We start from the raw sequence: 17324 nt of genomic DNA on the forward strand, positions 1-17324 counted from the left end.
GATAGAACAAAACCTTACAAGAGATGAACTACATACATACACCAGGATGAATCTCAAAATCATCATGCTGAAATAAGCCAGACATAGAATACATATTGTATGATTCTATTAATATAACATTCTAGAAAATACTAATAAATTTAGAGTGACAAAAAGCAGATTAGGGGTTACTGGGACCAGTGGTGGAGAGATGGATAGATTGGAAAAGAGAACAATTGTTTGGTTGGGATGAGTGAAATGCTCTTTATCTTCATTACTGTGTGGAAACATAACTATCAAAATGCAGTGGACTGTATACCTTTGATGGATGCGATTTACTGTATATAAATTATACCTCAATAAAGTTGACTGAAATAAAAGTTAACAAATAAATAAAAAGTAATCTCTGGAAGTTAGCCCTATCCTTGGTCTTTCAGTTATGTAAGTAATAAGTTTTACTTCTGCTTAAGCAATTTGGGGTATGGTTTTCTTTCCCTTGAAACAAGTAAACCTTACCTGATACAATTATGTTAGATTTACAAATTTTACTATGGTAAGCAAATGTATTAATACAGTTTTGAAAGACAGTCAATAATGGCTGAACAAAAAGACTTATAGGTGCTTAATGACTCACCTTTCCTTTAAATAAAAAACATGACTCTCCAATAATGCTAATTAACTCAATTTTATTTTTATTCCTTTCTAAGAGGAGAGTCCAACATTTCTTAAAGTATTACACTGCTTAGGAATTGTTACTTAATAATTTTCCTGATCACTGATTTAGTATTTTTTCTGTTCACACTTACTTATAATTGGACATAAAATAATATATAATTCTTCAAGTTACATTTTCATACATTTGCATAGTTACAAGCCATATCTTCCACTTTCTCTCTTCTTGGTTCAGTTATCTTAATTTCTATCTTAAGACTTAATTTTTAAAATATCTTTCGGATCTTAAAATTTCTGCATTTCCCCTTTAAAATTACATGGGAAAATATTAGTTTTAGAGAAATATAAATTTTATTTATTTATTTATTTATTTATTTATTTAAAGATTTTATTTATTTATTTGAAGAGAGAGACACAGCGAGAGAGGGAACACAAGCAGGGGGAGTGGCAGAGGGAGAAGCAGGCTTCCCGCCGAGCAGGGAGCCCAATGCGGGGCTCGATCCCAGGACCCTGGGATCACGACCTGAGCCGAAGGCAGACGCTTAACGACTGAGCCACCCAGGCGCCCCAAGAAATATAAATTTTAAAACACCCAATACTTTAGAACAAAATAAATACATTCCAAACACAAGACTGACAGTTCAAGATTCAAGAAACACAGTGTATATGTATTGAGAATCATGGCCTTAGAACTACGGAAGTTGAAAGTGTACTTGAGTCACATACACACATTAAATTTTGATTAAGGAATTAAAAATCTTTCATAACACACAATTATACATGAATTATGCTGAAACTTAGGTCACAGACATATACTACTATATAAGACAACTGCCCCCAGGACAAAATCAACACACCCAATAGAAATCCTGTATCAAGTTTCATGATGTAAGTTATGCAATTTGAGAATTTCTGGAAACAAATGTACTAACAACACTAAGAATATCTTTTCTCCCTTTTACTTCCTCATTAGTAGTCACAGAAAATGAAAATAGAAGGCTTTAAATAATTCTTTATCTCAGTAGTTTCATCTGACCAAAACTGTTTTTCTGATGTATGTTAAACTACATATAATATAGTATTATTATAAATCCTTGTATAAATATCTTAGTTATTTGTCATATAATTTGTGCCACTTAAAATAATTTTACTGCTTGGGGCGCTTGTGTAGTACAGCCAGTTAAGCGTTGGGACTCTTGGTTTCCACTCAGATCCCGTGATCTCAGGGTCATGAGAATGAGCCCTGTGTTGGCTCCCTGCTCCGTGCGGAGACTCCTTAAGACTCTCTCTCTTCCTCTGCCCCCCCCCACCCCATTCTCTCTCTCTCTCAAATAAATAAATCTTTAAAAAAATAATTTAACTGCTTTCCTATGTTTAAAACACTGTTTTTTCCTTCCTGTCCAGTTTAAAACACTGTTTTTTCCAGTCAACAAAACCAAAAGACAACCAACAGAATGGGAGAAGATATTTGCAAATGACATATCAGATAAAGGGCTAGTATCCAAAATCTAGAAAGAACTTATCAAACTCAACACCCAAAGAACAAATAATTCAATCAAGAAATGGGCAGAAGACATGAACAGACATTTTTCCAAAGAAGACATGCAAAAATGGCCAACAGACACATGAAAAAGTGCTCAACATCGCTCGGCATCAGAGAAATCCAAATCAAAACCTCAATGAAATACCACCTCACACCAGTCAGAATGGCTAAAATTAACAAGTCAGGAAATGACAGGTGGGGATGTGGAGAAAGGGGAACCCTCCTACACTGTTGGTGGGAATACAAGCTGGTGCAGCCACTCTGGAAAACAGTATGGAGGTTCCTCAAAAAGTTGAAAATAGAGCTACCATACGATCCAGCAATTGCAGTACTGGGTATTTACCCCAAAGATACAAATGTAGGGACCTGAAGGGGTACGTGCACCCAGATGTTTATAGCAGCAATGTCCACAATAGCCAAACTGTGGAAAGAGCCAAGATGTCCATTGACAGATGAATGGATAAAGAAGATGTGGTATATATATATATGGAATATTATACAGCCATCAAAAGGAATGAGATCTTGCCATTTGCAACGACGTGGATGGAACTGGAGGGTGTTATGCTGAGCGAAATTAGTCAATCAGAGAAAGACATGTATCATATGACCTCACTTATATGAGGAATTCTTAATCTCAGGAAACAAACTGAGGATTGCTGGAGTGGGGGGGTGGGAGGGATGGGGTGGCTGGGTGATAGACATTGGGGAGGGTATGTGCTATGGGGAGCGCTGTGAATTGTGCAAGACTGTTGAATCACAGATCTGTACCTCTGGAAAAAATAATGCAATATATGTTAAGAAAGAAAAAAAGAAGAAGAAGATAGCAGGAGGGGAAGAATGAAGGGGGGGAAATCGGAGGGGGAGACGAACCATGAGAGATGATGGACTCTAAAAAACAAACTGAGGGTTCCAGAGAGGAGGGTGGTGGCAGGATGGGTTAGCCTGGTGATGGGGATTAAAGAGGGCACGTTCTGCATGTAGTAGTACTAGGTGTTATGCACAAACAATGAATCATGGAACACTACATCAAAAACTATTGATGTAATGTATGGTGATTAACATAACAATAAAAAATTTTAAAAAAAGAAAAACGAAAACTACGGGAAAAAATAGAAAAAAAAACTAATGATGTAATGTATGGTGACTAACATAACATAGTAAAATAAAACTAAAAAAAATGATTCAGTTTTTGAGTTGAATATAATTTTTTACAGCTTTTATGCAATAATATTAGTTGACTTTATCTTTCAATAATACAATAGATATATAGTGAATTCTTTCTATCTAGAAAAATGAGATAATCATCAATTTTATTTCAAATCCACTGAGATGATGGTATTAAGACACTGACATGTGTAATCATTATATGATGTATATTGTTAAAATACTATGTATATTTAAAGCTGATAAAAATCAATTATTGGTTTTTTTTTAGATATTATTTATTTATTAGAGAGAGAACACGTGTACATGAGAGTGAGAGAGAGAGAGAGAGAGCAGGAGCAGGGGCAGGGGGAGAGAGAGAAGCAGACTTCCCGCTCAGCAGGAAGCCCAATGTGGGGGCTTGATCCCAGTACGCTGGGATCATGACCTGAGCCAAAGGCAGACCCTTATCCAACTGAGCCACCCGGGTGCCCCTCAATTACTGCTTTATAAAGTTACTCAATTCCTAACATGGTAATTTGTACTAAGCACTTAATATTTTGACTCAATGATTCTCTGTGATTTATCAGGTTAACAACTATCTAAACAACTACCTAAGGAATTAACACTTTCTAAAGAAAGTAAGACTTAGAATAGGTGTTTTTAACCTGGGCACATTGATGGGCTTGGGAGGGGAATAAACTCCTTGAAATTATATGCAAATTTCTGTGTATGTGTGTTTTCCTAGGGAGAACATTCAAAATTAGCACTGGCTTCTCCAAAGGACTTAACTACACAAATAGTTAATATAACTAGTTATATGGAGAAATAACACCAATCTCTTAACAAAAAATGAAATTATTCCTTTTACATATCAAACAGGCTTGACATTAACTATAATCTCATGGAAATGTCCTGCTACTATAATTAAGAATTTGTAAAAAAAAAAAAAAATGCATCACAGAATATATGACATTTGGCTTCTATCTACTGTAAGAAACAATAAGTGTGAAAACAAAAAAAAAATTGAAACAAATATGCAAAAAGTAAATTTTATTAAACTAAACTGCCATACCTAGGAATATCTCAATTCTGAGAATAAAGTTTATATAATGTGTAGGTGTCACTTGAATACTATGAAATAATAAGAAATATACTAAATGATTACTTCAAAATCACGTCTATATGGAAACACTGAGCATTAAGTAATGATAGGTAAGTTGAAATATCAACCTATATTGAAATCACTAAAGATATAACATAACCTAAAGAGGAAATCACATTTGTTGATTTACAAAAAGTGTTTCAAAAACTAAACCCTCTAAAGCAAAAAATATAAACAAAAATTGAGAAATACCTACTAGTGGATAATAAATTAACAAAATAATATAATAATTATGTTAGGCCAAATTCATTTCTCTCCAAAAAAGTATTTGAATTTTCATTTTTTCACTGGCTTCAAATTATGAATGAAAATACATTTGTACAAAGTTGAAAAACTTACCCGTTTTTCCCCAGCTTTTTCTAGTTAGTGAACAACAAGAAAAATCTATACAAATAAGTGCCTTTGTTACATTATAATCTATAGATTATATAAATCATGCACTATCTAATGCACACATGTGAGTACATAAAGAGATAAAATGTATAAGACAAGTAAATGCTTGCAATAGAAAAGTGAAGTACACGGTTTAGTTTTTCCATGTATTATAAAAAAAAAAAACAAACCCAGCCATCATGAAGGCCTGTGCCATTCTTAGGCCACTTTCAGGCAGATTCTGAAAAGCTGGAAAGTAAACACAGGTGTTTTAAAACTGGAGCTGCTGTCACGGACAACCACAAACACCCTCAACTCTGATGTTGCAACGCCTCTTTCCTGCCCTCTGTTTTTTAAAGCAATGTCCGAAAAGAAAATGCCAAATGTTTCACCTTTCAACACCTCAAAATAAGTAAGAGCTTATAGTATTGTTTCACAAATATCTAACAAATAGATATTTTTTTCACTACTTTTAAGTGTAACCAATTAAATATTAATTACACAAAATAGAAAACAGAATTTCTTAAAGAATTAGCACCACCTCCAACCTTACAACCCTTCTTCTACCATGTTTAATGGCAGTTTCTTTAGTTTCTGAGAGTAAAATCTTGTGTTTGACCACATTTAGATAGTTCATTCTATATATACGTTTCACAGAAAGTATCTGATCTGTTCCTCTAAGGTTTAACACCTAAATCAGAAATGAATAAGAATCTTTTTTTTTTAAGTAGTTAAATACCTTTGCTGACCATGCAAGAAAAGATTTAGACTTAGAAAAATTCAAAGCTTGAAAATATGTAATTCTCCCTTAGAAAACTGTGTCTTTTTTTTTTTTTTTAAAGATTTTATTTATTTGACAGAGAGAGACACAGCGAGAGAGGGAACACAAGCAGAGGGAGTCGGAGAGGGGCAAGCAGGCTTCCCTCTGAGCAGGGAGCCTGATGTGGGGCTAGATCCCAGGACTCTGGGATCATGACCTGAGCCGAAGGCAGACGCCTAACGACTGAGCCACCCCGGCGCCTCAGAAAACTGTGTCTTAATGGATACTTAAATAGGAGTAGAAATCATTTACAGAGAAAAACAAAAAGCAAAACGATTTCCAAAATGCTACAGACATGGTACTTATATTAAAAAATAGAATAAATTTTCTAATACTAAAATATCATTTAGTCCCTACAGTTGTATAATACAGTCCCCCAAAGCAAGGATAACATTCATTAACAATTGATGAGCTACTACTTAACTAGGGAATATAAAAACCAAAGTGAATGAATTATTTACATTTTATCATAAGCATCAAGAAACAGGTGCTGTTAAGAGAATGGCCAAGTACCTATGAGTTCCCAAATTAATCTTGGAGATTACTTTGGGAGGTTTAGTCCTATCCTCAGAATTCCACATATAAATCCTTTGTTCAGTTCATATAAGAACTGTTCCATAAAGTCATACTTGTGTATTTGACTATTCATAATAAAACACCAGGAGTTTATCATTGCTCTAAGTTTTTTATAAAGAGAAATGTCTGCCTTTAATAATAAGAAAGTGATAAAAATTAATGGGAGTAAAAATTAAGAGTAAATAACACTTTTTTAAAATCAGCATCTATACTTTTTCAAAAATTTCTTCAGATATTTTATAATGTTCTCTTGTATTATCTTTATTCAAAATGTAAAGAAACTAATATTAGAGCTGCATGACACTTGCTAATCAGAGGCAATCAACTGTAAATGACAGAAAAGCAAATAAATTTTTCCATCTTGTTCAGATCCACCCATGCACTGCTTCATCTCACATGTGAAGGACATTATATAGCATTAAGAGACAAAATAATAATGTTAAGTTGTGACATAAACCAACGAAGTAAGGAAATTTAGAATTAAGTTTGACAGTTCCTAACCGAGTCCACTGTACTTTGGTATTACCACACGTATATGATACCTACAGGCACAGAGGAGCTAGGAAAGGGCAGTGTGTCAGCCTTAGAAGTTAATTTCCTTGCTTTTGTTGGTTTATATTACCATCTAATATTACGTAAACAATCCGTTTCTAGGCAATTTATTTTTTTCTCTGCCATGATGAGCTGAGCTCATTTGGACACCAAATATCTTTCAACATATAAAAATCCAGTTTAACAGCAACAGCAACAAAAGCTCATAAAAGAATGTCATTTAAAAATAAAATTTACAAAAATATATGATATATGAGAGGGGAGGGGGTGGGGGATGGGTTAGCCTGGTGATGGGTATTAAATAAAGAGGGCACATACTGAATGGAGCACTGGGTGTTATACGCAAACAATGAATCATGGAATACTACATCAAAAACTAATGATGTAATGTATGGTGATTAACATAACATAATAAAAAATATATGATATATGATATTTGTTTAACTAGAAAGAACATTATTGCTCATATTTTATAATCTTTAAAATGTGAAGGTAATTAGCACAACAGAATTAATTAATAAACAAATTGCTTACCTCAGAATACTTAGGGTTTATTGGTAACTCTTATTTGGTCTTCCTAAAAATAAAATGATTACCTGAATACTTATGGATCTAGATAAAAACCATCATAAGTGACTAACACAAGTTGGATTCCAGGAATCAGAATATTAAGTGAATTTTTGGATAGGCATCTCAGAGTTCAAAGCTGATCACCATATAATGGGGCAAAAATATAGTGGACAAATGTACTTTTCGATCACTGTGATCATGAGTGAATTTCATTATCCTCTTATTCTAGTAAAAACAAATAGTCATTCTAGTATTTAAAATGAATAATCTATGTAATAAATTCAATTTTAAAAACTGGCATTCTTAGTAACGACAGCAATGCTTATATATCTTCAGTGTAATATGTACAAAAATGATTCTGAACTTAAAATATCAAGTATTAAAAGGAAGTGAAGACTTCACTAAATAATCACAAACTACATATAATAGTGGAAATAGGATATTGGATTATATTGTAAACACTTCCATGGAATATATAAAACCACAGTGTATGATTTTGTGAAATTAAAGAAGTAGAAATACAAGATAATATAAATGTCATTTGGATACAGTTATGATTGTGCAAGGTTCAAACTTAACATTTTCTAAAGAAAAGGTTACAAGTTATCAAAACTCCTAAAGCTGTACTCAGCGTTTTTTCAAGACTATGAAATATATTCTAAAATATATATTTAATATGACTGTGAGATAATAAAAATACTAGTGATATGCTTCTCGTATTGCATTTTAAATACTAAGCAATAAATTATAGAATCTTTTAAATGTGTCTATGAGTCACTAGGCAAGAGTGATTTTTCAAGATGCTTTTTTTTTTGTTTCCGTTAAAATTAAAATCCATGCTGTCTAATCCTTGGAGTCAATTTGTAATTAAGGGGATTTGATGAGAGACCAGGCACTGAATTAATGATAAAATTTAATATCTGTTTTAATGCATCAACATAACAGAAAAACTAACCAACACTGAACAACACAATAAAGTCATTCTGGTATAGAAGGCAAACTACAGCTATGTCAATTTGCAAATATTCATTTTCTTTAATAAAGTGTACATGCTCAAGTTCTACAGATGCATTACTAAAAACTATGTGTCTAGAAAAACACTCATGTCAAGTATGCTAGTAGAACAAGGATTTGCTTGGTACAGGAAACTACATTGTTTAATGTAGTTAATTTTACCCGAGAATTTTATGTAATCTGTAATGAAGTATTTAACTGCTTTCCATCATCATGGCTCAAATCAGAAACACTTTTACTTGGTAGCCAAAGTACATTAACTGTAATTGATAATCTAAAGTTTGTTTTTTAAATATAAATTTTTAGCCTGGAAAGAACATGTAATTTTAAAAAATCAATCAAAACAAATTTCATAGTATTTTAAATAACCATCTGGATTTTTGCACTATATTTTTCAAAGTTTTAGTATACTTCAATTCACAAGAGAATTTAACATATCCAAATTATTCCAAGTCACTATAAGGTACAAACTTGTGTAGAATCTGGCTACTGGAAACACTAAAAATGAAGAAGGACACTTTCATTTGGCCAGCATTCCTTATGTAGCTTCATCTAGCTTACCCCTAAAATACCAAGAAAGCACTTTAAAAAGACATAAAACTGAAAATGCCACCAAAATACTAACATCAAGTCAGTACTGAAATCAAGTAAAAAAATGAAACAGAACTAAAATCAAAAGCACAGTGGGTAGAAAACAAATATATCATTTTCAGAAACAAAAAATCCAAAGGCCTAAAAAGAAGATGGGGAAATATTTTGTACCTATTTTATTTCCAAACACCAAGTCTATCTATGTCAGCAAGTTTACAAATTCAGTGTAAGATTTTCCAATTCAGAACGCTTTGGGTTAGGCCCAGATTTATTATTTTGTTAACATTCTTTTGATGACTCTAATACATGCCTCTGTCGAGAACGGCTAACCTATACTCATTACCTAACAACCAGTCAAGTGGACCTTTATTGCTTTTAAAGCTACCCAGGGTATTGATTCCAACAATGTATCATGAATAACTTCTCTTCTATGTCTTGGCCCACTGTAATAGCAAAACTCAATAGGCCAGGAAAAAAGGGGAGGAGATATTGAGGTGAGAGCAGAAGGCAAAGCAGAAAGTAGGACTAAAGGTACTGTTCATGTGACACAGATAGGAAAGGCCAGGAGGAAATCCTGGGAGCACTGAGTTTCTTACATATTCCATTTCTTTTCAAATCAGTGCTTATTTTGATATTAAAGCAATTTCATCCTACCATCCAAATAACTCTCTGGTTTGGTGATAGACAAGAGGACTGTGGCCAAACTGAAGATAGGATGAGTAGATACTATCTGGACAAAGGAGGTAGGGCAATAGGTGATGTAGGGCATTTCAGTCAAAGGAAATGCCAGTTCCAAAGACAAGGAGATACAAAGATTTAAAAAGATTCCAAGATCTATCTAAAGCTAGCTCACATAAGGATAAATCTGCCTGGTGTGCTTAATATTCAGTCCCCTACTGAAAGTTTATGTCATCATTCAAGCATTCATTTTCATTTTTTTTTTGGCATATTACAAAATGTGTAAGACAGGAGAGCATGCAATGTAATTTTATATTTCTATAACTATGTATCAAATAAAATCTCACATTCCTAAAATAATATTATTAAATTCAAAATCAGAAAAACACTGGCATCCAATGTTAAGAGCAATTAAATGTAAGAATTCACAAATATTGCTTTTGTGGTTTGCCACTGATAATCTCCACTGATAATGGTACAGTTTCCCAAAGAAATTCAGTATTCCTTCTATGTAAGAGGTTATGGTTCACAGTTATTTCATCTGAACCTCATCAGTTTTTATTGTGTCTTGATGAACTTACACAGGCTTTGATGATTTGGCTATACCTGGTGCTGGAATCCACAGACCCACCCTTTGGCGTAACTGTGTCTTTCAGAGAGCTTGTAATGAATGCTGTCATGGCAATTCCCCATTTGGTATGCAAAGACTGTAAACCTGGTCTAGCTGCCCGTCTTGCGTGTTGTAAGGAAAGGAACTCTCTTAAGGAAAAATGTATTGTGTGAAAAACAAAGTCTGGCATGGGAACAGAATACTGTTAGGAAGCAGCGCAGAATTTCTCTCCACTTCCTTTACTCAGAGTTTTGTGTTTTTTAATACACTGACTCTGATTTTTCCAACTGGCTACTTCATAACTTCAGATTGCACATGGCCTATCGCAGGCTACCTAGCCCTAAGTCTACCTCAGGATCATTTGGCTCAGCATTCAAAACTGACTGGCCCGTTCCCTCTCAGTTTCCCAAGTCCAGTTTATTAAATTGTTATCTGACTTAGCAATCTTTTTGAACCAGGACATACAGGTTGCCTCTAGCTAGCTTTAGGTTAGACAGCCACATATCAGACTTCTTATACAAGGAGAATGACTGAGAAAATGTTTGCGATAATTTCCATTCTTTAAAATAAATCATCCTCAATGCTCCATTCACATTACATTCTAACCCTTGCACTTTTACTTCATAAATAAGCTCCTCAAAAAATAATTTATATTTTTTCCACTTTTAAACTTTCCATTTACTCAGCAGTTTACTAGATTCAAGACCACCACCATAACCACTGAACTGAAACTGCAATGACAAAGCTACCACTGTCCTCCTAATTGCCAAATCAAATGGACACTTTGATCTTATCTGATTTCTCTGTAGCATTTGACACTGTGAACCACTCCCTTCATGGAGTTTTATTCTATTCTGAATTCTGTCATAACACAATCTCTTGGTCATCTTCTTATCTATTTCTTCTCGGTCTCCTCTGTGAACCACTTATTTCTGTGTACCAAGAGTCAAATGTTGGAAATCACTATTGTTCCATTTATCTCACTTCTTCTAAATCTGACCTCTGAGTATTCCCATACACTTCAATAATTTGAACTACAACTTGTATAAGATCTGGTATAATTCTCTCTCTTCTCAAACTAATTTCCTGCCACTATATTTCTCACTATGTCACTTATGCACCAACTGACATATTGGTAAGTTACTCTACTTTTATTTAAAATACATTAATAACAATATAGAGAAGAAAAAAAAAAGGCCTGGAATCACTGGCTTCCAGTGGTACATAACAATTCCAATTCAATTCAAACTTGTCAAGACCATAGTTAAAAGTAGAAATTATGCCATTCATTAAGCTAGTAACATTAGTATCAAAACTGACACAGCCAGAACAATCTTTAAAAACAAAAAGTGGGAATTTAGAGTCCAGAACTAAACTCTCATATATATGGTCAAATGACTTTTGAGGAGGGTGTCAAGACAATCCAATAGGGAAAGAATCAGGTGTTTTTTTTTTTTTCTTTCAGCAAATGATACAGAGCCAACTGGATATCCACATGTAAAAGAAAGCATTTGAACCCTAACTTATATAAGATCTCCAAATTAACTCAAAATTGGTCATAGATGTAAATGTTAGAGCTCAAACTATAAAACCCCTAGAAGAAAACACAGATGTAAATCTTTGTGATTTTGAGTTAGGTGAAGCCTTCTTGGATCAGAACCAAAAGCACTAGCAACTAAAAGAAAGAAAGAGATAAACTGAATTTAATCAAAATTAAAAGCTTTTGTTTGTTAAAGAACACCATTAAAAAAGTGAAAAGACAACCCACAGAATGGGAAAACTATTTGCAAATCATATATCCGACAAGGGGCTTATATCCAAAATATATAAAGGAATCTTCTAACTCAACAATGAAAAGATGACAATCCAATTCAAAAATGGGCAAAAAATCTGATAGACATATCTCTAAAATCGGGTAGAAGACAAGGATATCCACTATTGTAATTCCTGTCAAGATTAATTTGGCAGGTCTAGAAACTGTGATGGGGCAAACGGGATATTATTAAAGTTCTCTTTATATATCTTAGCATTTATTTCACTGGCTATGGTGAGCATGTATAACTTAATTAACTTCCTATTTTGCAATAATGCAAGACCCACAAGAACTTGAAGAGGGTATAGAGTTCCTGCATAGCCTTCATTTAACTTCTCCCAGTGATAATATCATGTATGTACCATAGTATATTGTCAAAACCAGGAAATTGACATTGATACAATACTATTAACTCAGATATAGACCTTATATGGATTTCATCCGTTTTTACATCTTCCCTCCCAGCTTCCCTTCCTGGTATGTAATTCTATGAATTTTAATATTATAAAATCTGACTACAGAGTTGTTTCAACACTACGCTACAGAGAAACTCCCTGTTAGACTTTAATAGTCATACTCAAGCTCTTCCACCTAACTCCAAGAAACTACTGATCTGTTCTTCATCATAATGATTTTGTCACTTTGGGACTATTATATAATTGGGATCATATGGATTAACCCTTTGATATTGGCTTTTCTTATTCAACGTAATGAAAACCATCAAAGGTGCTGCATGTATCAGTAAGTTGTTCCTTTTTATTGATGAATCATAGTTGATTGTGTGGATGTTGATCCACTGACCTATTAAAGAATATCTACCCTCTTTCTAGTTTTGGCCAATTACAAATAAAGCTGCTATGAACATTTCTGTACATCATTTCTGTGAATATAAATTTTCATTTCTCTAGGGTAAGACTCAGGAGTGCAATAGCTGGGTTATGTGTTAAATATATTTCTTCTTCTTTTTTTAAAGATTTTTATTTATTTATTTGAGAGAGAGTGTGTGTGCACAAGTGGGGAGGAGGAGCAGAGGAAGAGGGAGAAGCAGACTCCCTGCTGAGCAGGGAGCCTGACACAGGGCTTGATCCCAGGACCTTGGATCATGATCTGAGCTGAAGGCAGATGCTTAACCAACTGAGCCACCCCTGTTAAATATATTTCTATAAGAAACTGGTAAACTGTTTCCCAAAGCAGCTGTATCATTTTACATTTCTACCAGTAGTGTAGGAGAGATTGCTTCTGCACATCTCATAAACATTTGTTATTTTGAGTACTTTTTTGTTGTTGTTTAGCCATTCTAATAGGTATGACATGGTATTTCATTTTGGTTTTAATGGATGTATACATTTTAAAAGGGAAATTCAATTTTTAGAAGTTTTGAAAATAATAAAATTAAAGAACAAGCTTTTTGGGTCTTTTGTCAAGTATTCTGCTTTGGTAACCCTGAAAGTGAGTCTAGGGATCTGAATGTAAATGTTCATCCTGTTATTCAAGTACTCTGCTTCTAGAAATCTATCTTGAAGAAATACCATACAGTCCTTAAAAATTTAACTCACATGTATACTTTCCCAGGAAACTATTAGAAAGTATGCTCCAACAAAGAAAAGAGTTAAGTCAAGAAGGAGAAAAATGAGATACAGGAAACAGGTGATCCAACATAGGAGAAACTAAAGGAAGCCACAGAATTACATTGAAGGTAGGTTCTAAGACCAGTAATGTCCTATAGGACAATCAGTTCAGATCCTTAAAAAAAAAAAAAAAGAGTAATAGTTCTAGGTCACCTGAAATATTTGAATGTATTAACAAGATATTTATATCTAGTAGAGAGTGTTTGGATGTATTAGTGATACACAGTATACAAACAAAGAAATCTAGACTATAATTCTGAGGAAAACAAAATATTGAAAAAGAAAGGAACTGTGAAAGGTGTGAAGGATGAAAATATTTCATCCTACTTGTAGGCTAACAAATTAGCCTGCCAGTTTCATGCATACTGGCAGAAGACAAGAATTCTGCATCCCAAAGAACTTTACTCAGACATGGCACAAACACCTAAACTTCATGTTTGTATTGCTGGTCTTTGCTCCCCAATCCCCATGGGGGCAATGTGGAAGGGAACAGTTGGATACTGCACACACAGTGGGACTGAATTACAGCTAAAGAAATCCAAACTCAGGGAAGCCAGATCTTTTATAATATACTACAAGCAAACTTACATGGCCTCTGCTTCAGAGGGGGAGACTTTGTTTTTATTATATTGGACAGTAAAGAAATCTGCCTTCTGCTACAGAGGGAGACACCATCTCTATCCTCCAAGACTGTTTGCTAAGCAAATATCCTCCAGAACATATTTCAGAACAAAGGTCAATTGTGCCTCTGCTTAGGAGGAACACAAAAAAACCCATGGGAGAATTGTCACCCAGTTAGAGGGTCACAACCAGCATTAGGTTTCAAAAAAAATTAAAGAGAATTTAAAATGTCTGAATACAAATATGTCAATAGAGTATGTATTATTTCCTTACGTTTTATTGTGGTTTAGTTTTATATTTGTATGTTGTATATTATCTGGGTCATGACATAAAATATAATTCTTGCTGAGATGTCTGAAGAATACTATATGGTCAGTTATGAATATTATAATAATGTAAATACTAAGCACTAATCTAACAGAAAGCTAAATCTTCATCTTCATAGGAGGGAGTCAATTAATAATAACAAAAAATGAAAAAAAACTATAAGCTTTTCACTTAGAAATATAGTATAGATACAGAATAAATGGCTGAAAGAGTTCAAAATGATTTTTTTCCTGTGGAGCAGAAATCAGGAGAGGTACGATGAGAGGCTGCCGTATTTTTTATTAGAACCCTTATAGAATCATTTGGCTTTTTTTTTTTAAGGAGGGGTAGAAGGGCAGAGGGAGGAGAGAGAGAATCTTAAGCAGGCTCCCTGCCCAGCACAGAGCCCAACATAGGGCTAGATCTCACAACTCTGAGATCATGACCTGAACTGAAATTAAGAATCAGACACTTAAGTGACTGAGCTACCCAGGTGCCCCCATAATCATCTGGCTTTTAAAACTATTTGTTTTACTAAAAATAAAAATCTGAAAAATAATCTAATTTTTATTTGCTAAATATGGTTAAATATTAAAATACACAAAATATTTAAAATATACAAAAATATTTTTCACAGTGGTGTTCATAAGAATGCAAAGCTACAAACAACCTAAATATTCAACATTAAGAGAAGAGTTAAAATTATGATGCATCTGTGCATTGCAAATTATGTAGTACATTAGCATTAGGTTGATATTTATAGAGTAAGTGTACTGGAAAATGCCTATGAAGTGTTAAGTAGGGAAAGCCAGATACTAAGTTGCATGTGTGGTATTAATTCACTTAAGAGATACTTATTCAGTGGCTACTATGTGTACTTGTAGGAGATCCAGTCAGAGCTGGTTTTCAGCTGTTATGCATAGGAACAGCCCTTTGTCCTGGTATAATTTTCAATCGTATTTCTTTTGTTCTAAAAAAAAAAGTCTTCGTTTAAAGATAAATTATATGGTCATCCTACCTAAGACCATACTAGCTTAAAATGGACAGCTCTTCCCTTAATGCAGAATGTATGTGGGCCTGAATTCATCATCTCATAAATATATATCTATGATATAACACCACAAATTTATAAAATCACATTTTCTAATTTAAATGACTCCAAATGTTTTTAAACTTCCTCGTTTTAAAGATATAAAATAATTTGACAAGATCATATAGTTTGTTCGTGGTACAGCAGACAAGAAAACAGGTGTCTGACACCTACACAAATGTTCTTTCTACTACCACACCATATGGAATAATGTGTCCTACTTTATAGATTGTCCAACATTTTCTCAATTGTACAATATATTTGCTCTCATTATCTTACAAATGTAGGAGCCAATGCTCAGATTTCCCCAATGCTATATAGCTAGTAAAGGGAGAAATTCAGGATTTTAAATTTAAGATCTATTACTGCAGTTATCCACTAGAAAATAATCTAAAACCATACTCCACAAACAGTAGAAAGGTGATATCTGGGCATGTCAAAGACAGTCCATTTACATGGCCAATATAAGCGAATGACTAATAACTCATCTCAATATATGACTTCATCATAAGAAATTATATTATTATTTACTATCAAATGTAATTAATAGTGCTTGCTATTTACTCATTCTCTTAAAAGAGCTTATCCTGCAGTGAACTCTAAATAGCAAAGGAAAAAAAAAATGCATAAACAAAAATCCATTCTATCGATATTTTTAAGCCAATAGTGAAAAACTAGAATTCCTGACACTGCATTGTTCAATTCATGAGTGAAGACACTTTAGCACAAGACAGAAATCTTTCTAGAGAGTTTTAATTGGGCCCAGTTAGTGACTATGAAGACATTATTCTGGAATAATTCCATATCCTCCATGTCTTGAACTTAGTAAATAATAAATATGTTGACTTCAACCAGGATAGATTAAAACTAATTTCTGATTTCAAATACTTAGTGATTACGTAATGAGTTCAACAATGTGCTAAATTCCAAGAGAACAGCAACCTGAAAAGGCTACGATCCCTTATGTTCAAGAAGTTTTTGATTTAGAGATGACACGTAAGCAATCAACTGATACTAGATACAGAATTAATTAAGTCATAACAGAAGTAAAGACCAGAGGAAATGAAAGAATATGACATATTTAGGAAGTAGTGGGGGATGGTTAGGGTTTATCAAGACTACAAAGAGAGAAATAGTAAAAAAAAAAAAAAAAAAGTAAAAGACAGAAGAAGGAAAATTAAAAAAAAAACAGGCTAAAATTGTAGTGTGGAGTCTTAAATTCTTAAGTCTTAAATTAGGAGGTTTGGATTATACTCTACACATAATAGAAAGCAACTGAAGTTTTTTATTTATCTGACCATTATTTCACTCTTACTCTTGACAGTTACTTTCTCTCTGCATATTTAAGGAATTATTCCCATTGTTGCTTTCAGGATATTTAAGAAATTATTCCATTATTACTATTGAGAAGTCAGTGAGTCTAAATGCTATTCCTTTGTTGAATATGGCTTTTCTAATGGCTGTTTTTAACAGCTTTAACTTCAATGTTCTGCAGTTTCTTCTACTTTGCCATACTTAGAATTCATTTGGTATCCCTCGATCTAAGGCTTTTGTCATTTGACAATTCTGGAAGATGCTCAG

At 33.5% G+C, this 17324-nt stretch overlaps 1 protein-coding gene across 1 annotated transcript in view; it reads right to left on the reverse strand.

Moving 5' to 3' along the window:
* MIPOL1 (mirror-image polydactyly 1) overlaps positions 1 to 17324 on the reverse strand; it is a 236575-nt gene that overhangs the window by 137542 nt on the left and 81709 nt on the right. The window lies entirely within an intron of this gene.

The sequence above is a fragment of the Neomonachus schauinslandi genome, chromosome 9 (genome assembly GCF_002201575.2).
Source record: "Neomonachus schauinslandi chromosome 9, ASM220157v2, whole genome shotgun sequence".
Taxonomy (NCBI): Eukaryota; Metazoa; Chordata; class Mammalia; order Carnivora; family Phocidae; genus Neomonachus; species Neomonachus schauinslandi.